Source organism: Bactrocera dorsalis, chromosome 5, assembly GCF_023373825.1.
Source record: "Bactrocera dorsalis isolate Fly_Bdor chromosome 5, ASM2337382v1, whole genome shotgun sequence".
NCBI classification, from domain to species: domain Eukaryota; kingdom Metazoa; phylum Arthropoda; class Insecta; order Diptera; family Tephritidae; genus Bactrocera; species Bactrocera dorsalis.
The window spans coordinates 37,240,248-37,262,269 of NC_064307.1; the positions used below are offsets into that span (position 1 = coordinate 37,240,248).

Consider the following 22,022-nt stretch of genomic DNA (forward strand, 5'->3'; position numbering starts at 1 on the left):
ACAAAGTGACCGTTGGCATAATCTCCAATCTCCGGTTAACTGTGTATACAAATCTAACCACTTATTCATGCAAACCCACTCACTTATGCACATCCCCCAATACAAGCACTTCTGCAGATATGTACGAGCGGCATCTTCATTATGGGAAACACCTGCTCGGCTTATCAGATTGAGGTTATATCCCATTATTTCGCAGCCACACTCGAAGTGGTGTTTTGTTGCTTGGAGTGAAGGGAGGCTGTTGACTTGTCATAAAATTTCTCCTTAAGGCGTAGCCCTCACCAGAAGCACACACACGAACACAAACTACATCGGCAAAGCAAATAAAGAGTGTCTCGAAGTTAACTCTATATTTAAAGGTATCGTATTTTATGGTTTTCATAATACCCGGAAAGAAACCACGGATAAAATAAATTTATGAATGATCATCGTGAAAAGCTGAGTTGATTTAGCCATGCCTGTCTCTCTATCTGTCTGTTTGTAGTTTTGGAGATATCGCTCTAAAAATTTGCATACAATCTTTTCTCCCAATAAACAGCTTATTTATCGGAACCGATAATATCGAAGCACTAAAGAATATAGCAGCCATACAAATTAAATCATCAAATCCAAACTTTTGAAAGAAAAGCTATTTTATTTGCGAAATAAATTCATGCAACCTATTATATCATACAATAGCGAATAAAAATAAGTTTTGAAGTTGGAACAAAACTGTGATTGAGCCCAGATTCTGCGAAGTTACACCAATTATTAGCCAAAAGCAGCCGGCATCAAATGTAATCTTCTCTATAGAATTCACGTTGTTTATTCAAAGAGGGTCAAGAATGCGTTGACGACGAACCACGTCCAGGACGGCCATCAACATCTACTGATGATCAACACGTCAAAACATTAAAGGGATTGGTGCTTAAGCACAGACGATTAACAGACATAGATCTTACTGTCATCCTTGAGATATCTGAATCAGTGAAAACTATTTTAAAGCAACATTTGGGCTGAAGGAAAGTGAAAGCACGATTGGTTCCGAGATCACTAAATTTTTCTGAAAAACAATAATTTTCGATTATAGGGAGGACATGAAACGTATTGTTACGGGCGGCTAGTCTTTAATCTATATTTTCTTTTGTTACTGAAACTAGTAATTGCGTGTTGCTCATGCGCGGGCGGAATAGTATAGAGAGTGGAGTTAAGAAGAGTAGTAAAATATAGAAAAGTTTGTATAATTGATAATGAAAAAAAAAATTAATTTAACAAAGTTGCCCTCAAACATTTATTGACTTTGCACGAAACACAAATCTCTTTAATGAATTAGAAAAATATTTTCAGTGCACTCTTTAAGCGTATCTTCGTGCCGCACTCATACCCTCATGTACATCTCTACTAAAATTGTTTTGCTATTTTACTTTGTATGGGGAAACGGCCTCATATGGGACTACTGAAAATATTGGGCAAGGGATTACAACCGCTTACAGTCAAAATGGTGGTTGTGCGGCATCACATATTCTGAAAGTAATTTACCGCACACATGGTAGTTAAGATCTTTACGAATGTGTATTGAGCAGAACTATTTTTTTTTGTACAAAAATATGAGTGTGTTAAATAATCCAAACAGTATTCTAATTGTACATATCCAGAATTATTAGATGGACTTTCTACATTATTTCACAAAAATGGTATTTCGTCCGTATGTGCGCCGTTTAACTGTGATTTCAAGTTCACATTTTTGATTAGGTTAGGTAGTAAGGTTGATCCAAAATCATTGGATCTCATATGCACAGATAGTGGTCCCTTCTGTTACTGATAAACTTCTAAAAGTAGATCACCAGACACTCATAAATCGAAAAGGCGTTTTGAGATTATCACAAATTTATTAAAGCGGCTTATTTAAATCTCAGCCCTCTGTTAAGGTTCTTAGGTTGTTTAGAGAGATATTTCAATTACAGTCAAGCAAAAGCCGGGCAGTAGATGAGGAATATTATTCTACTCAAATTCTTCCATACAGCATAGGCAAAGAGCGTACGACAAAAAATTTAGAGCCGGATGTAAACCTATTGTCTACCGGTTGAAAAATGGAGTCTCACAACGTGGGTAGAGTAACCTCAGGGATTTAGTTTCCACTAGCAAATAGAATCGGCTCGGTGTTATTTGGATATATAGCTACTTCATTTCTCTCCAACCCTAATCAAAAATGTTGCGTCGTCTGCGTGGGTAACCACTTGGCAGCTTCGTTCCTCAAGTTACTTCAAATAGCCGTTCACAACTAAGTTTTAAATTGAAAATAAATAGCTTGTCTATGCTGGATCCATATTTTTACGGCAAAAACTCAAACTTAAGTTGGCGTTTGCATAAATGCATTGAACTTGGAAATATGAGGGACTCTAATGGAACATGTGCATATTGAATTTCAACAGCTTAAGCAAATTTCGATGAAGTGGAGCTGGTTAAATCATTTCTTTCGTTAGGGAAATTGTGTAATACTCTAAAAATCACGCATCCCTAAGTTCCCTAAGTTTGTTTCCCTCGAGAATTAAATACGAGTATATCAAGTGGGCGTAACGTAGTGGGTTGTCTGCACAGCGCACTGCAAGGTGTTATGGAGGAAAACTTTTCAAATTGTTAGGATGCTTTGGTGGAAACAACGTAAATTTGTGAAAGTCTGCATGTATTATTACGCAACTGAAATGATGTGTTTCTCTGAAGTGTGAAGGTTATTCAAGAGATATATCGAAATTATATTTCAATGTATAATTTACCAATGGCTACCTGGTAATTTTTAACTCAAATTTAAGTGAAAAACACTGGTAAAAATGAAAATATCTGTTTTACTCTTGAATATATGGCGAATCGTGTGAATTCGTAGTAATTCGCTTACAAAGTAGTATATATATGTACGTATTGAAAGCAAAACCCTTGTTTTTTTTTTGCATCAGTCGGGCATAAATGTTTACCGCATTTGCTCAGCAAAGCTGCTTTTTGGCGAATAAACGCAAGGTAGAGAGGCATTCCAATGAATCCGGGTTGAAAACACTGACGGATAGTGAAATTTGGCTCTCATAAATTAATGGGAATACCAAAAATAACTATGTTTACTGAATGAAGTATTGAGATCAAGGTAAAGTGGAGAGTTTCCAGAGAGACTACTTCACTGTTGGCAGAAATAATTTGGACTGACGCGTTGACATATTTCATGGCTACAGAAAAATATTTATCATTTAATGACTAGTTCACGGACATCGTTCAGTGTATAAATATAAAATATCAATATTTTCGTATAATATCAGTTAAATTATTTAAAATTTGTATTTTTTTGATATAAAATTATATATTGATTCAGTAGAGTGCACTTGACCTTGACCCTTCATGCGGTTACTTTGGTTTTAATCTCCACAGGCTTTTTCCTGCTGAGTAGCTGTACTAATCACCTTTCGTACATTGATCGCAGAAACTACATTTACTGTAGCTGGGTAAACCTTACGACTGAAATAAATATGTTATTCACCGTTCTGATGCAATAGTCGCATTTGCAAGATTATATCTGCCAGACATACATATATGAATCAAACGAGAGGCTTTTAGACAGCATTATATTTGATATTGAACATATAATAAATATGAATTCCTAAAAATAGAAAATTCCTTAATTGTATTCCCCGCACGATAAGTCTATCTTTGAATATGTATTTATATACATACGTACCGTTGAATGATCTTGGCAACGCTACACGTGCATTACGGCAATTGAAATTTATTTGTATGTACCATCTATCCGCTATTACATGACAGTGTCTTATAAGCTTAACAATGGCTGCAGTGCGTATACGCAACAATTTCATTTGCATGCCATGTGCACATAAGAGGAGCTCGATTTGCAAAGAGCCCACAAAAATACCATATGCAGAAAATTTTCTACGGATCTTTGCCTGTGAGTCTAGTATAACCGGTTTCGAGTCAGCGATTTTAAGACGTAATTTAGCTTTCAGAGATTATAAATATTGGTTGGTCAGTTTTTGGGATATCCGAAAGAAACTTAATACGTACGTGCATTTTGATATTCTTTTTTGTCAGGATTGGCCAGATCGGACAACTACAACATATATCTCCCATACAACCAATTACTCAGAAATTTTAGTTAAATAAATACTAAACCAAAAGGCAACGCATTTTTATTCGAAGAATTGGTTTTTAGGCACCTCTAAGAAAACCTCTCAAATTCTGAACTCTTAATTGTATCGGAAAAGTTCTCCGCCTTACAGTTTTCTATGTTTTTTATCTTAAAGAAATATTTCGTTTCACAGATTTAGGCGGAAATCAAAGAGGGAATATTTGTAGGCCCACAAATACGGCAATTGATGAAGGATAAGGGCTTTGAAGAAAAACTGAATGATCAGGAAAAACTCGCCTGGAAATGTTTTGTGAATGTTGTTCAAAATTTTCTTAAAGCGGAAAATTACAAAGATTTAATAAATGAACTTATGATATCATTTAAAGCTTTGGGGTGTAATGTGTCCTTGAAAATACATATGCTGGACTCTCATCTGGATTTCTTTCCGGCAAATTTGGGTGCTGTGAGTGACGAAGAAGGTGAGAGGTTCCATTAAGGCATTTCCTTAATGGAGAGGCGTTATCAAGGGAAATGGAGTCCGGGAATGCTAGCAGACTATTGTTGGAGACTTAAAAGGGAACTACCGGAAGCCAAATATTCAAGAAAATCATAAGTATCTATTAGATATTAGGAAATAATTCTGTAAGTGTGGCTGAATTTTGTACTTTTTACGAAAATATATGTTTTTATGTCACAAGAAAACATGATGTGTACATTTTTTTCATTGATATATTATTATTTGGTGGCCCTAGTGTATTCAAAATTTGATATACATTTTCATGTGACGAAATTTGTTGACCAGTGTTATCAACTCACATTTTCACATTGCGAACCATGTAAACATATGCATGTACATATGTATATATGTCTGTGCATAGCTTTCTTCAAATGCACACTGGAAAATAGCAATTTTGCCAAGCAGTGTCTGTAGTCACAAGAATTTAGTGCGAATTTCATTCCTATTTACCTACATATTCATACATACATTTACAAAAGCAACTATGTATTCAAAATAGTCATATTCCGAAGTCAAATTGAGTTTACTTCTTTGTTTGAGTTTCACTTTTATCATAAATGGCAGTATTTGATTTCTGAATCGGTGTGTAACTAAACAGAAAACAGTGGAGAAACATAATTGAAAGCAATTATTTCATAATTAAAGGTAAACTGCTCGATTTATCTCTTGGATCGATGGGAATAGATTTTCAGCTAACAACATGGTAAAATAACCTCATGGATGTCAAAAATAAACTAGGGTAAATTTTAATTCACAAGAGCATATTTTTATAACAAACCAAATATTTCTGAATCTTGATGTAATGACATGGTGTTCCTAAAATAAATTTTATTCTTATTTTTTGGAACCATTTATTGCTTATATTCATGAAACTGTGTGAAATTATAATTTGGCATTGATCTGCTTAGTACCAATATAATGACTGAAGTAAGTATCTTATTATTAAAGTCTTGGCCCGGGTTTGAAAAACTACCATTCTGAGTTTTGTGAGTGTGGTGCCTCAGTGATTGAGGTAAAAGCAATAAGGAATCTACTGATCTACTGTGTCTGCACAACTGTTGTGATTAGAGAGAACTTGCTGATAGACAGATTGTAGGGATCCTGTTTACAACCCAAGAGAACATACAGACCAAATAGTCTTGGGAGCCGGTTCTGTCCCATTCCCATATAACTAAGTAGGAATCGTAGGTTGCAGCTACGACAATTAAGGTCCTGGCTGACGGAACTATAGTGTTAAAACTATCAAGATGTGAAAAGTGCGGGGAAGTAGGTGGGGAATTATGTAAGGTAGTATTTCCAAAAAAAAGAAATGCATTCCCTGTTGCAACAAGTAAAGATAATGAGAAATAATTTAGCGCAGGAGTATATCTGAAATAAGTGCAGAACTCATATTTGGCAAAGTAATTAAAGGCAGTCCTTTCAACTTAGCAAGATCCATTTTTTTTATTTTTATACGAGTATCATTTACCCGGAGAATTTAATTACAATTTCCGGGTGTTTTCGTCATAATGTTTATCTCAAGGAAAAAGAAGAAATTACTCACTAGCTTAATTGTAAATATCGATTATCGTAACCGATTATCTTTCCTAAATAGAAGTTTTTCGACAAGGACATCAGAACAGCTGTCTTGGAACTAAATCCACAACATTCAAATCAATTATTGTATAGAGAGGATAAATCTACGTGGAAGGCTTTATAGGGTCCGGGGTAAAAATTAATATATGAAATGATTTTGGTTTTTTTTTTAAACAAATCTCATCCCGAATATGTTAGTATATTGTAGGTCTGTGTAATAAGCTATATATGGTGTAATTTGAAGTAAACTTAGATTCAATCCTTAGTAGTTAATTACACAGTCCTATCAGAAATTTCTGTCAAACTTGCTTTGAGTTTCGTAGGGCCGAGTTGACAATTCTAAACGAAACTCTTTTATATGTATGATTATTCACCTTGTGTTAGTCTCCATGCTAGTTTTTTCAGTCTATTGGAGTTTCGGTAGTCGTGACTTACTGGTTTGTGGGCGTGATGTAAATTAGTAATTAATTCATTCATACTGTGACTTTTTACTTTGTTGGTATGTGGAAAATAAGAAATTTTATAAGCATGTAAAGGGTGATCCATTTCAAGGTTAACTGCTTTTTTGAAGAAAAAACACAGAAACTTTAAATAAAATCGAGAATGTTTATCATCAATCTATAGAACGTCAGACCTTCTTTCAACTTTTCAAGAGGCCATAGAGTGAAGTGATGTTGCTTGGAAACGTCAAGCGGTTTCAGTTCCTGCATAAGCTGTATTTTGTATGGTTTCTATTTAAAATACAGATGTAAAATGAGCCATGAGTTGTTTCATATGTCAGCCCGATTAACTGCGAACGGTGCCGAATTGACTCTCCATGGTCTTCGTATACACTCTCAACTACGACTGCTATATTTTCTTCATTGCGTGCTGGACGGGATCTATTAATAGTGATCAATAATGAATGTTGAGTCTCAGGATAGGTGCTGTTATGCTTAGTAGGCCGTAAATTATAGTTAAAAGAATTCTTGAAAATGCACAATTTAGAGTCTCCTTATTCTAGAAGCTAACAAACTTTTGAAATTACAAAATCGCATTATATTTTTCATTGTGTGTGTGTAAGTGATTGTGTATGTGTATTATAAGCTATTCACCTCCATTTTATTGTAATATGTTATTCCTAACCTGAAACTTAACTTGCTAATATTACAGCAAAATTTCATAAACCAAATGCCGACCTTTATTTATAAATGTTACACATACGCCCTGTTGATTCAATTTTATAAGGAATTAAAGTACAATATGTATATGTCGATTTAAAAATTCATATTTCTCTTACTTCATATTATTATGGCATAAAACGAATTTAATTAGAACCATAAGTGTGGTCAATAATGCAGAATTTGAAATAAAATACAGAACTATCAATGATTATACAAGTACTAATTAAACTCATTATACTTGTATGCTATGTGAAATAAGAGAAATATGAATTTTTTAACCCCAAAACAATTGATTTTGATATGTCAAAATATTAGCGGTAACAGCGCTATAGAGATCGTATTTGGCAATACTATACATCTTTGAAAGGTCTTGACATAACCTACAAAACAACGCTATGCATGATTAGTTTGGATATTGGACAGTTATAGACGTGTAAACATGGAGTTCACTAACGCCGAAATTCACGTTATATTAAAGTTTTCCTTCGTTAAAGGCAAATCCGCTAGAGAACCATTCCGTGAGATTAATTGTGTTTTGGGGGATGGTACTTTATCACTTCGAACTGTGGAGGAACGGTTTTGACAATTCAGAGCGGGTGAAAAATACCAATCGAATCATGGAAAACATCGAGTTAGACCGCCCAGAAGATGGGAGTTGATCATCAAACTATTTTAAACCATCTGCAGAAGGCTGGATACACAAAAAAAACTTGATGTTTGGGTGCCGCATGATTTTACGCAAAAAAAACTCGAACTTGACCAATTTTTGAACCGCATGGTGACTGGCGAAGAAAAATGGATCACATACAACAATATCAAGCATACAGTGGCCAAGCCGGGATTGACGGCCAGGAAGGTTTGCTGTGTGTTTGATGGGTTTGGAAGAGAATCATTCATTATGAGCTGCTTCCATATAGCCAGAAGCTTAAATCTTCTATCTACTACGAATATCTAGACTGCTTGAAGCAGACGATCGACCAGAAGCATCCAGAATTGGTCAACAGGAAGAATGTAGTGTTCTACCAGGACAACGCCAGACCACACACTTCGTTGATAACTCGTCAGAAGCTACGGGAGCTCACATAGGAAGTTTTATCGCATCCACCATATATCCCGGACATAGCGCCGAATAATTACCACCTGTTCCTGTCCTTGACGAACGCCCTTGTTGGTGTAAAGTTGAACTCAAAAGAGGCTTGTGAAAAGTGGCTGTCCGAGTTCTTCGCAAATAAGGAGAGGAGCTTCTATGAGGGGGTATTATGAAGTTGTCGTCTAAATGGAAACAGATTATCGAACGTAACGGCGTATATTTGATCTGAGTTCGTTCACTGAAAAGAATAAAGGGCAAAAAAGCGGAAGGGAGATCTCTTATTAACACGATTCAACCCGATTTTAATTTTAGATTATTCTTCCAGCTAATTTGATAAACAATACACTAAATATTCTGACTCTAGCAAGCTACTATTAGCCACGCTTTGACGAAAATATTTATATTCGTATTTTATGAGCAGCTCAAGCGAAAACTCAATTAAAATAAATGAAAAAATTTCGGAAGTGAAATGCTTCACAATACAAACTCACATTGACTTTAGCTCAGTCCGACTTTCACATTCACACTTCATCCTACTTTGCTTGGGTTTTATTTAATTTTCATTTTCCTAGCTTCTTTAATTTTGTGTTGTGTTGCATACTTCCTCTTAAATTTTTTCCGCATGAATTACTATTTCTATCAACAGCCATTTAAAGTCTTATTTATTGCTGATGTCTATATGAGCGTATTTAAGAGCGTAGGTATTATGTATGTACGCGATTTCTCACGTTATAAAAATTCTTTTCAGTAATTTGATGAAAACTTCCCTGGAAGCTAATTATTACTGAATAGCTACTGATAAATACAAATTCATGTTAAATTTTCTTCGAGTTTCTCGAAACCTTGTGTACGTCTTGACTTTCTTACACAAAGGGCCTTTCCACGCTAATTCTTTCAATGTATTTGAGTTTCGGTTAATATGATTTTTTGTAGGTTGTGGATGTAATTTTACTGATTTTTTTTTTTTAATTATGATCCATTGAGTGCATTCATGTACAAGGTATGCGATGCCAAATACATTCCCTACTGTAACTTTTTACTAAGGTGAAATGTTAATATATATTCAATATAAGGAATTTCATAAACGTCTCGACATAAATGCTTTTTAAGTATCATCAAATAAGTAATATCTTAATGCCAACAATTTATTTTACGGGTGAACTTTTATTCAGATTTCGATGTCAGCCATTTTATACATCAGTTCAATCATAAAAAATAGCCTCTAGGCAGAATGATACAAATTACTGTTCTTGATTTTAAAGATGTATAATTTACGAGACACTTAAAATATTTCTTTTTACAATAGAATTATTGAACAAACAATATATTTCTAGAGTAAGTAGCGCGATTATCCACATTGCGGTAAGGGATAATCAACCACTTTTGTCACTTAATGGCGTACGTTTAATTAAATTTCAGCACTAATTAAAATTTTGTTAAAGACAATTTCCGGAATAGCCTTTCACGTTTAAGGGCTTCAATTGACTTAAAGTAATTTCCCCGAAGCGGATGTTTGAGTTTGCTGAAAAGTCGGAAGTCACACGGAGCTAAATCAGACAAATACTGTGGTTGCACAACATTGATTGAAAATTTGGCGTAAAACTCACGAAAATGCAATGCAGGATGTGACGGTGGATTATTGTAGTGCAAAAACCAAGACCCATCTCTTTCAGGAATAGTTTCACGCATATGAAATATAACCCTCAATTAGAATTCTTTGTTGACAGTTTAGCCGGTCTGAAAGAATTCGAAGTGCACCTACACCTCGATAGTCAAAGAAACCTGGCAACATAACCTTGATTTTTTACCTGCTTTGACGTGGTCAGTGGAGCTATCCATAGAGCACAAAAGCAGTGACTTCTTGAGGATATATGGTAACGACAACTTAACAGTGGCTTATTTATTATCATTACTTCGGAAAAAGCCTATTCATTATAAAATGACACACCAAACTAAGTATAAATCATGTAACAGCTGTCTAGAAGAATAACCCAAAAAAACAGTATTGCCTATTTGCAAGTCACACGTTTAAACACACACCTTTTATATATTGCCAAAAACATTATTTTCCATGGAATTGTATTCGCATTACTGTACACTCGTGCTGTCGTATACATTTGTGTACTGTGGTGGCCATGGAGCTATTATTCCATAGCTAAAGATACTTCCACTTTCGCGTTTCCTCTATCTAAAGAAAAGTAAATATGGTTTTTAATTACAATTAGGCAGAAAATTATTTTATGAAGTTATGTCATATCGATTAAACGCCTAAAAAGCCTCAAAAGATACAAAATTACACAGTTTTCGGACAAAACATACAGTTCGTGGGACACTGCCTTAAGTGTGGCGCAAGTTTGGATATTTGGAAAACCTGCATGAAAAGTTATTCCTTATATTCCGTATTATATTTTATATATAGTTTATATGAATTTGCTGATAATTTAAAGTGGTATGGTCAATATGACCTGGGTTCTGCACAGTCGAAAAACCACTCGTCAGTGGTGTGCCAAATACTATAAAGGCCATATGAAATCAAAGATTCCGAAATATTTTTAGAAGCCTGCAACCTAAAGCTCATAGTGATATCTGACATTCTAAAGTTATCAACGAAACATACTGGAGGTATCATTTATAAAATTTTGAATAAACTGAAGCTCTGAAAAAAATTGGTGCAACGAGGCCCACTCGGACATAAACCAATGAAAATGAATGGGTCTCTCTTGCACTTGCAAAGAAACTCGTTCAAAGGGTGGCGCTCATCAGTATGTGTGGTGCACAATGATCCATTCTCCAACCATGGCACGTCGGAAGATATTTGACTACAAAAGTGGCTATTCGAACAATAGAATCTGGCTTCCTAAATGAACACACGTCTAAACACTCGGAGATCCTCACACACTTTGACTTCATGACAGCCCGCATACGAAATTGTTGCGTATACGCAACCTCTTTCTTAAGGATATGCAAGAACAGAATTCGTATTTCAACACTCATGAGCGTGTGGGTTTTCTAAACAGACATGCAGGTAACACCGGCAATCTGTTCAATGGAATAGTTATTTAACTTGCTGTCAATTCCATTTAAAGGAACGGTATTTGTATCTGTACGCTTTCAAATATAGTGATACGTAAGCAACCTCATAGTTAATCCTTGTGCATAACCTAGACAAGCTTAGTAATTCTACCGATGCCGTGTCAGAGTTATTAATGTATTTCATTTACACATACATTCATTTATTTCCAAATATTTGATGTTGGAGTAATATAAGGAAATTAAAGCAATTCTGGGTACTATAAGGAGATTGTATTATATTTCGGTGAGCTGTGATGTGACATACCCGTTCTTGGCAATTACAATTCTCCAAAAAGCAGCTTCAGTATACAAATACAGTAACAACTGGTTTCGCCTGACGCTCAAAATCAGTATTTTACTTTTCGAGCAGATAGCTAAACCCCGGAACTAGTTAACAATCGGGACTTTATACATTTGCTTGACATTGAAGCGTAAACTTGGTATTTTCATTTTTAACGAAATGCCAAAGGCAGGCAAACACATAAATGTAATAAATTATTTTCTGCGGCTATTTGTAAATACGAAGTGAACTGATATAGAAGAAGTGTAAAATTCAAACAATCCGTTGTCAAATCCAATAATTATTTCTTTTCTGCAAAAAAGCTGCATTCCATTCTGCCCTTTTGCGTTCAAATCAAAAATATGTTAAATTGGAGAAGTATATTTTTGGCGAAGGATTCATTTTCAGAGGAAATAGTTAAGACTAGGGTATTAGATTTCAATATAACAATAAAAGCTTATCGTTGGACAAACGGAGACGTGTTGAAGTATAACCAAAATAATCTATATATATAAAAATAAGTCCGTATATGTACGTCGCCGAACTAATCATAAACGCGTGGTGCGATTTCAACCAAACTTACACACTACGTAGGCAGTGGCCCATATATGGTTTATATGAAGTTTGGTTGAAATCCGATAACGCATGTGTGTGCGATGCGTATGTGAAGTGAGTGTGTTTTTGCCGCAGGCGTTTTTTGTACCGCATACAGCATTCATTAGTATTGAATACGAGTACATTTTGGTCGTTTGTGTATTGGAGACCATTGCACGAAGTGATGCAAATAGCAATTTGTTATCATTTCTCTTTTCTCTTTGGACGTCATTGGTGATTGATCTTATCATAATCGATTTTTGAAAATATTAATTTCTTCGGATTTTTTGGTGAGTATTTTGATAAAAATAAATTAATTTTCGTTCTAATCATCGTTTTAATTTGAATATTTTGTTAAACAAAATTAAAAAAAAACAAGTAAGGAAGGGCTAAGTTCGGGTGTCACCGAACATTTTATACTCTCGCACAATAAAGTGATAATCGAGATTTTATTATCCGTCATTTACATATTTTTTTATTTTGCTGTAAAATTAATTAGAATTAAATTCTTAGAGATTTACCGATATTTTTGGTGAAAAATTAGGTTAGGTTAGGTTAGGCACTGAGTTTTTCGTGTTCGATATAAGGGACCTTGAAAAGTTATAGTCCGATCACGACAATTTTTCCACAAGGGATACCTCAGCTCAAATACCGTATTTGTGTAAAGTTTTATTCCGCTATCATCATTGGTTTCTAATGTATATATTATACAGAGAAGGCATCAGATGGAATTCAAAATAGCGTTATATGGGAAGAAGGCGTGGTTTTGAACCGATTTCACCCATATTTCGTACATGTCATCAGGGTGTTAAGAAAATATTATATACCGAGTTTCATTGAAATCGGTCGAGCGGTTCCTGAGATATGCTTTTTGATCCATAAGTGGGCGACGCCACGCCCATTTTCAATTTTTAAAAAAATTCTGGGTGCAGCTTCCTTCTGCCATTTTTTCCGTAAAATTTTGTGTTTCTGACGTTTTTTGTTAGTCGGTTAACGCACTTTTAGTGATTTTCAACATAACCTTTGTATGGGAGGTGGGCGTGGTTATTATCCGATTTCTTCCATTTTTAAACTGTATATGGAAATGCCTAGAGGAAACGATTCTGTAGAGTTTGGTTGACATAGCTGTAGTAGTTTCCGAGATATGTACAAAAAACTTAGTAGGGGGCGGGGCCACGCCCACTTTTCCAAAAAAACTACGTCCAAATATGCCCCTCCCTAATGCGATCCTATGTGCCAAATTTCACTTTAATATCTTTATCTATGGCTTAGTTATGACACTTTATAGGTTTTCGGTTTCCGCCATTTTGTGGGCGTGGCAGTGAGCCGATTTCGCCCATCTTCGAACTTAGCCTTCTTATGAAGCCAAGGAATACGCGTGCCAAGTTTCATCATGATATCTCAATTTTTACTCAAGTTACAGCTTGCACGGACGGACGGACGGACGGACGGACAGACAGACATCTGGATTTCAACTCTACTCGTCACCCTGATCACTTTGGTATATATAACCCTATATCTGACTCTTTTAGTTTTAGGACTTACAAACAACCGTTATGTGAACAAAACTATAATACTCTCTTTAGCAACTTTGTTGCGAGAGTATAAAAAACAATGATTACTGAGATAAAAATCGATTGTTTTGCTAAACAAGTGTTCTGATTGTTACAAGTGACATAATCACAAATTTGATATTTTGTGAAAAAAATTAAAAAATTGAGTGAATTTTTTTTGTTTAATGTCCGACCAGTGAGCTAAAAATTTTTTTGGCCAATTTTTAATTGAATTTTGTCACATTTTCAGCAGATTTTCATGTCTTCGCTTCCGAACGGTAAGACAAAAATTATTTCGATTTTTTGGCCAATTTTTAATTGAATTTTGACACATTTTCAACTTTTCGAGTCCAGAATTTGCTGAATTTCATCAAATTGTTACTGAAGTTCTTTATTAAAAAGATCACGAGATTGGGGGCCAATAACTTTAGAAGATGCCTCTGTCACCAGTTTGACGATTCTCTCGACTGCCACGGTGTGAGAGGGGAATTCACTAAATTTCCATACCTCTGCAGTGTCTCCCGACAGCCCTTTTATGAGTTCTTCGTTAGAAACTGAACAAAGAACTGGTGGAACAGTCAAGGTAATAGTCTTCCAGTTAATCATATCGTAATAAGTATTAGCTTTGAAATTCAGCTTTGGTACTTTATTACATCTAACTCTTCCATTTATGGTGTCAGACTCTGCTTCTCTGGCTGCCAGAAGACGGTCAAGGGCCAACTTTCTGACTTCTATCCGTTCGTCAGTCATCATACTAAGGAGAATGTTTTCTGGAAGAGCAAAGAAAGCATTCTGTTGAATGGATGAATCGACAACCTTGCGCAGTTTAGTGGGTAAGTATCTCGACCTTTGAATTGCAGCATAGAGATGGCGCGAGCCATCTTTGATTGAACTGTTGAATCTTATTGAGAACCACAAAGGTGAGTAAACTGTAAGTATGTACTTGACCAAAATCTTTATTTCCTTTGTTGGTTTGTCAGTAGAAATGTATAATCTCAGAATTCTATTTGCACAGGTGAGCCAGCGAGATTTGCACATGTTACCTGGATGCATCGACGCTAAATCTGAGGAACATTGACCGGAAATAACAGCTTCTGATATTTTATAGAGATAAGCTTGGTCTGTGCTAAGTTGGGTCGGATTAATAACCTCAGAAGGTAATTGGCAGGATGGAAAACTTTCAAATTTGACAACAGGCAACTTCTCACAATAAGGGAGCAGTTTACCTATGTCGCCAGAGAATGTATTTGGACTCTTTGAGACACCATCTATGTGTTCGAAAAGAGCACGGAATGGAAGTTCGTTGAAATGTAGAAGACAAACAACCCACTGTAATGGCCTACCTATTCTTTCTTCTAGTTTCCGAATGATTCCACCTTTCCAACCTGTGTTCGTGTTGGTGCCATCAGCACCGACAACTTCTAGATGTTCCACATCAACTGAATTGTCTTGTAAATGTTGCCATATAGCTTGCGTCTCATCCTCAGCTGACCCGGAAGGAGAATTGACGTGGCCAAAGTAATGACAACCAGGTTCCGCTATAAGAGAAATATGTTCCTCTTTGACAGTGTCGCGGTAGTACTTTTCACCTTCGCTGACTTGTGTAAGTGTATTGTCTTTGCGGTCGTCAAAATACAGCCCATATACGGAGTCAATACTTTCGGTGTTCTGGAGCTTAACACCAACACTTTTTTTTGCCCGACTAATCTTGCATTTGTCAGTGACAAAGCTAGCCTGATCCTCTGTTATCAAACCTGCTTTTTTGGCATCCAGAAAAGCCGATGAAACAATCAAGGCCGCTGCTTTATCACTTACTCCAAATCTTTGGGCAGCTAAAGCAGTGTGTTGTAATACTAGGGTGTTTTGTTTGGATTTAGAGGATGGAAGAGAAAATTCATCATCACCATCGTTTTTCTAAGAATCAATGTGCGACGCGCCTACATTGTTGTCGTCTGTATGAGAGTCTGGCTGATCTGAATGGTCACGTGTTCTAGCTGATACTTTTCTGGTAAGTGTTGATGTTGAATGACGTTTTGAAAGCTTTTCTTTGCGTTCATTTTTCTTTGTAATCTTTTTTGTTTCAGGTAGATCAACACTTCCAATGCGACCAATTCTTGTGGTTCTCTGGTCCAAGAGAATTGGTTGTTCATTGATAGGAACTTTCCTTTCCTTTGGACAAGTGCAAGAAGAAAAATAAATGCATTTACAAGCAGCGATGTCAAATAATTTTCCGGCAGAAGAGACAAAGTCGTCTCTTTTAGAGCTCAAACCTATTGGGTTGCTTAAAAACATTTTTTTAAGAGTCAGAAATTTCTTATGGTATGTGGTGAGCATTTGTACAACTCTGGTGTGTGAAACTATCGGAATAGATGACTTTTTGAAAGTATTTTCAACCTTTTTTACAACTATTTCTGTAACCTCTTTACTCCTATGTTCATGGTTGTCGCCTCGGAGTCGCCCTATACCAAATCTTTCAAACTGATAACACAAAAGAACATCCTGGTAAGTAGGTAACTGGGACTCAGAGAGATTGTACTGATATATGCCAAACACAGGACATTTCTGTCTAAATTTAAATTTAGATACAGACATTTTGAGTTCTGTGTTTTGTTGAGAGAATATAAGTGATAGCACCTGGCGAAATCAACGACAAGAGTGAAGGAACTCGATGAAAAAATATTTGTGTGGAGACCAGTCCGAACGTGTCGTATGGCGCAGGGAAATGAATGTAAGTGATAGCACTCGGCGAAATCAACGTCAAGAAGTGTGGCCGCAAGCCGATTTTCACCTTGCGCTGTGGCGCGCCGCCTTTTCGCTCGTATCTCGGGAACGGTTCATCCTACGGCCATGATCACATATACCATTTCGGTAGCAAATGACGTGACAAATAACTTTTGTTTCATACATTTTGCCATGAGATGCATATTTCAGGTGCTAGGTAGACAATTTCACGATTTTAGGCGAATTTCCGAAATTTCAAGGCCGAGGTTCGGGTTGAAGATGCAATCCGATCTCAAAACAAAAAGTTGCATTGGAATCAGGAAGTACTAAGGCAACTTTTCCGCACTATTAGAAATACCGAATCGAAAAAATTCCGGAATCGACCCACCCTAATACACACATACATCTACATTTCTTAACTGACAAAATTAAAATTAAATTATATATACATACATTTTCAACTCGCACTATTGAGGCATTAATATTACACGAAAGCGATGGTATTAACACATTTCAGTTGCGATGCTTTAATAATTACCGGCATGTGTCATTTAATTTGCGTAGTAAATGTTGTCTCTGCGTCGTTGAACTGTAACGCCTGCAGACCAACATGTTCCTGCAGTCAAGCCTAAAGAGGTTTAGTGAGGAATGTAAATGTTTACACGCTGTTGCCTTTCCTCATTTACTTTATTTAAAGAAAGAGTTTAAGTCCTTGCAGACTTGGGAGTAAAACAGATGAATTTAATTTATTAACACGACTTGTGTCAAGCTGAAGTGGTATTTAAATCGATCGTACTTGTATAGTTTGGGATATATAAAAATTGTTTAAAACCTAGCTATTAAAGAAGCGACCAAAGGATTTTCTTTCATGATATACTTTTTAATTGATACCGGTTAAAGGACAAATTTTTACTGGAACAAGCTTTTCTATAAACTATGACTGATTGCTTTAGGCTTTTATAAACACAACTGACTAAAATGGGAAATACGAGTACTGGAAGAACGGTCAGCAAAAGTAAAAATTTCAAAATAAAAATCATATTTGATATAATGGCATAAAATAACTGGAAAAAGATGTTTTATAAGTTTCATTAAGATACCTCATAGATTGACCGATGTTAAGGTATGAAGTCAAACAGATATTTGCAAATCGTTATATTAGGTATTTGAGAGCTACGAAAAATATTGACCCCGTTATAAATATTTACTTCAATAGAACGTACAATTAACAGAGAAAGACGTTCTTTAATTTTTTTAAGATAACGCATATCTATGTGTACAACCGAAGCGGTAAGCTGAGGCGGTTTTTGACCGATTCCTATTTTCAAAACATAATATACGAATTTGATTGTAATCTGAAGCACCAAAACTAGTTAAAATTTATTTGAATTAAAAAATTTTATAAAAAGGTCCGGCTTAGGCACTACATTCGAAAAATTTCCTATGAGATCCTTCTAAACTATTTAGGATGCAAAATTAAGTGCTCCAGACATATTTAATTATCGCCCTTTTAGTAATTTTCAATATAACTTTTACATGGGAGTGGTCTTTTTTATAATCAGATTTCATAGTGCTTAAAGAGGTATTCTAAGGACTTGTTCTCACTTGCCTATGCCCACTTTTAAAACATTTTCAAGAGTATGTAATTCTGGAGCAGTTGAACACCCCCACTTAAATAAATATTGAGCAAATAAATAAATTTTATTCAGAAGTAACTGCAGGGCGTCCAACCCGCTTTGCATACTTCGCTTAAAGCCATGCAAAATCAGTAAGGGCTTTCTGACACATCGTGACATGCAGTCCATAAAAGTCTGCCAGTCACGCAAATTAAGTGCAATTGCTGTGTGTCAGCTGTCTCCGTCTCTGATTTTAAAATTTTTCAAATTGAGTTTGCTTATTCCTCACGATGTCAGGGAATAGCAATGCAAGTGGAAACTGTTAAAACTATTTTAGTATTATTTTATTGAAATAATATAATCGTAAAGGAAGTTGTCGCCGCACGTAGTTTGTAGATCCGCTTATTATGTGCTTAATATAGACCGATATCTCTTATTCAAATGAGAGCTACTTTTGTAAGAATTGGCCCAATTAAATTCAATATTCAAGGATTATTAATAAATAGAATTGAATATTGGCCTAAGAAATACCTTACGTTCCCTTCTGCATGTTAAATAACTCAGAACTTTAGAAAATACAACATATTTCAACAAGATTCTGAAATATACGCTGTTCTAATTACATTAAAATAATATCAATTTAGGGAAGTTACGTCGAAAATTCTTCACTACTTTTGTACCTGTAACTAAATTGTCCGAAATAGTTACGCTTCTCAATGTAGTTCCGTAAAATGTGTTCTTTTCTCATCCTGCACTTTGCTTCCTCACAATTGTATTTTCTGCTTCATTTATCCGTCAATTTATTTTGTAACGGTGAGATGTTTAAGTGAGTGAACAGTGATTAAAAGGGGTGAATATTTTCTACTTGGCTGCCGAAAAATTATTCACTGGCGAGAAAGATTCTAGCATTTTGATGGTATTAACTTCCTTATAAAAAGCATATTTTCGTAGTCGTAAGGGTATTTATTTTTTTATATCCTGAACAAGGAATATTCAATTTAAAAGGATGAATTATATACACATGCATATATATAAGAATGTATGGATATTGTACGAGTAGTATATAAGTAACTTATACCATGTTCAGACCGACACATAATCACACGATTTCGGCTGCTGAGTAGTTTATCCTACTAATCTTATAAATTTAGCAACCTTCCCTGCATAACGTTGCACATATACATACTTGTCATGTAAAATACACATATATCGTGACTTGAAAATCAGTATTCAATTTCAACTCGAAAGCATCACCCATCATCACCATAGAGCATTCAACATTTGAATGGGTGCAAATTAAATTTTGCTTGATACTCGAATAGATCGATCAGAGACGAAATCCGTTGAAGAAATCCGCTTTTATTTAGCAAAATTATGTACAAACTAAAATACACAAAAATTTATATTGTAGAAAGTTTTTTTTTCAAAAGTGGTTTTCAAAATAGATACAGCCCATACAATTTAATATTATAACCAAGAGTTAAGCTGTATTTCCTAATTAAGAAAGCTATTTTGTTTCAAAAATTATATCGAACAAGTGACCGTCGCGGCGTGCTCGAATAAATACCAGTCGAGAAGCTCAATTTTCTTGTTTTTCCAATTTTGCCATAATTGGGACAGTACGTCAGCAATAATGCTTGGCATATTCTCGTCCAAAGTGTTTAATCATCTTGCGCTTACCTGCATAGATAAGCGACTTATTTTAACCCCATAAAAGCAGGCCACGCCATAGTATTACGAGGTAAGATAAGCGCACATTAAAAGCTTGGTCCAAAAATTTATTCTTCCGTTCACTGTATGGCATGTTGCGCCATCGTGCATGAACCAAAGGTCGTCCACATCAACTTCCTCCAACATAAGTACGAACACGTAAGGAAGAGCAAAGTCAGCCGAATGTTCGAAAATACAGGAATTAGTTATATAGAAGCTAGGTCAAGTTTTCGGCCAAATTTATCTATTTCAGGCTCACTGTTCTGAATAAAACACGCTTTATTATTTTCATTGGAATATCTCACATATTGGCCGATATATACGGTACAAAGTCACCTCGAAGTTCGAAAATCTGTAGTTTAAGGATATGGCGGCATACTATAATAAGAGAAGGATTATCCCTTATTTTAACTAATATATCACAATTATAGGTACCGGGATCTAAATATTTGGTACCTAGGGACTTGAACTATTTTTATTGAATTTTCGGTCATAAGATGGCACACACTAAAGACATCAGTGGTGCAAACTGGTATCCAATTATACTAATTCCTTTTGGATTTGTTTACTGGAAACTGAATGAATTAAGTGGAATTTATATTTATGCTATATGGGAAGTAGGCGTGGTTGTAGTCCGATTTCAATTATTTTCACAATAGCGGTAGAAGTTCTCATACGATTTGTATTCATCAAATTTGATTGTAGTAGCTTAAGTGGTCTAGGAGATGCTCCTTGCTACTGCAATCCTCTGTACCAAATTTCAACTTTATATCTTAATTTAGTGTGGCATTTTATTTATTCTCATTAATGGCGATTTGTTGGTATGACAGCGGTCCGATTACGCTCATCTACTAACTCGAAATTTTTGTACTAAGGAACCCATATACCAAGTTTCATCGAGATATCTTACTTTTAATTCAAGTCACAGCTTGCTTGGATAGACGGACAGACAGACAGTCAACCGGATTTCCACTTTTGTTGTCATCCTAATCATTTACATATATATGTATATAATCCTATATTTTTCTAGCTTACTTTTAGGTGATACGTACAACCGTTAGGTGCACAAAACTATAATAATCTGTATTAACTGGTTGCAAAAGTATAAAAATTAATATAACCAATAAAATAATCAAAAAACAAATCATTAAAAAAAAATATAATTAAGAAAAAGAAACTAAATAATTAAAATTAGGAAAAGAAAGAAAACAATCGAAATAAAAACAAAATGTGAAAAATTAAAATAGACAGTTGTTATATTTGAAAACAGGATTTACTTTGTTTTTATTTATTTGAAACCATACATTATTTCTAGATTTATAATTGCTGTTCTTGTGAATCTTCAGTGTTCCGCTGAGCTCTGAGCTTGATTTTATCTTGTTTGTGCAGTTCTAGAAAACTGCATTAAATTCTACTTAAAAAATTAAAATTATTTTGATTACTTTTATTTTCGTTTAATGTTACTTTTTCACCTATCTTTAATTATCGCAACTGTGATTTTATAGGAGCGCTCTTAATTTTTGTGTCCACCACCACGCTCTTAACAGAACCGTTCCTCTCTTGCTCTCTTACATATTTTTCGTTAAATCAAAAAGCATGTCACATATCTATGCAAATACAAATTTATTACACCAGTGGTCGTCAAACTGGTGGATTCAACCGATTTTAGAATGTGTCTCGTATTACGGACTCCTAACTTTCAGTTCTAGCGTGTTTAGCAATATCCCTTGCTTCCAAAATAATTATTTTTGTATGACAATAGTGAAGTTTTATATTATTTTTTAAAGATAATTTATTATAAAAGAATTTGTTAAATCGAAAAACGGAGCAATAAGTACATTATTTATTCACATCGACGACAGCAAGGATTCAAGCACAACAAAACAGTTACGCACTTCACATTTGGGTAATGAGCATCTTTCTATCCAACAGAAGTTTTCTTCATCAAAGACTGATACACATGACTTGACAGCGAAATAAGACTCGCCACTAACAGCCCATAGTTCATTGTCTAGTGATACGCAAGCTC

At 35.1% G+C, this 22,022-nt stretch overlaps 2 protein-coding genes and 1 long non-coding RNA gene across 4 annotated transcripts in view; 2 read left to right on the forward strand and 1 right to left on the reverse strand.

Moving 5' to 3' along the window:
• LOC125779068 (uncharacterized) overlaps positions 1–13,677 on the forward strand; it is a 59,534-nt gene extending 45,857 nt beyond the window's left edge. The window contains exon 2 of the long non-coding RNA XR_007423096.1: positions 12,938–13,677. This is a non-coding gene — a long non-coding RNA (uncharacterized LOC125779068). The remainder of the gene's footprint in view (positions 1–12,937) is intronic.
• Positions 1–22,022, forward strand: part of LOC125779050 (kelch-like protein 17) — a 398,740-nt gene that overhangs the window by 77,190 nt on the left and 299,528 nt on the right. The gene's annotated exons all lie outside the window — the stretch shown is intronic.
• The window catches only part of LOC105227427 (odorant receptor 63a), a 162,846-nt gene that overhangs the window by 22,612 nt on the left and 118,212 nt on the right, over positions 1–22,022 (reverse strand). The window lies entirely within an intron of this gene.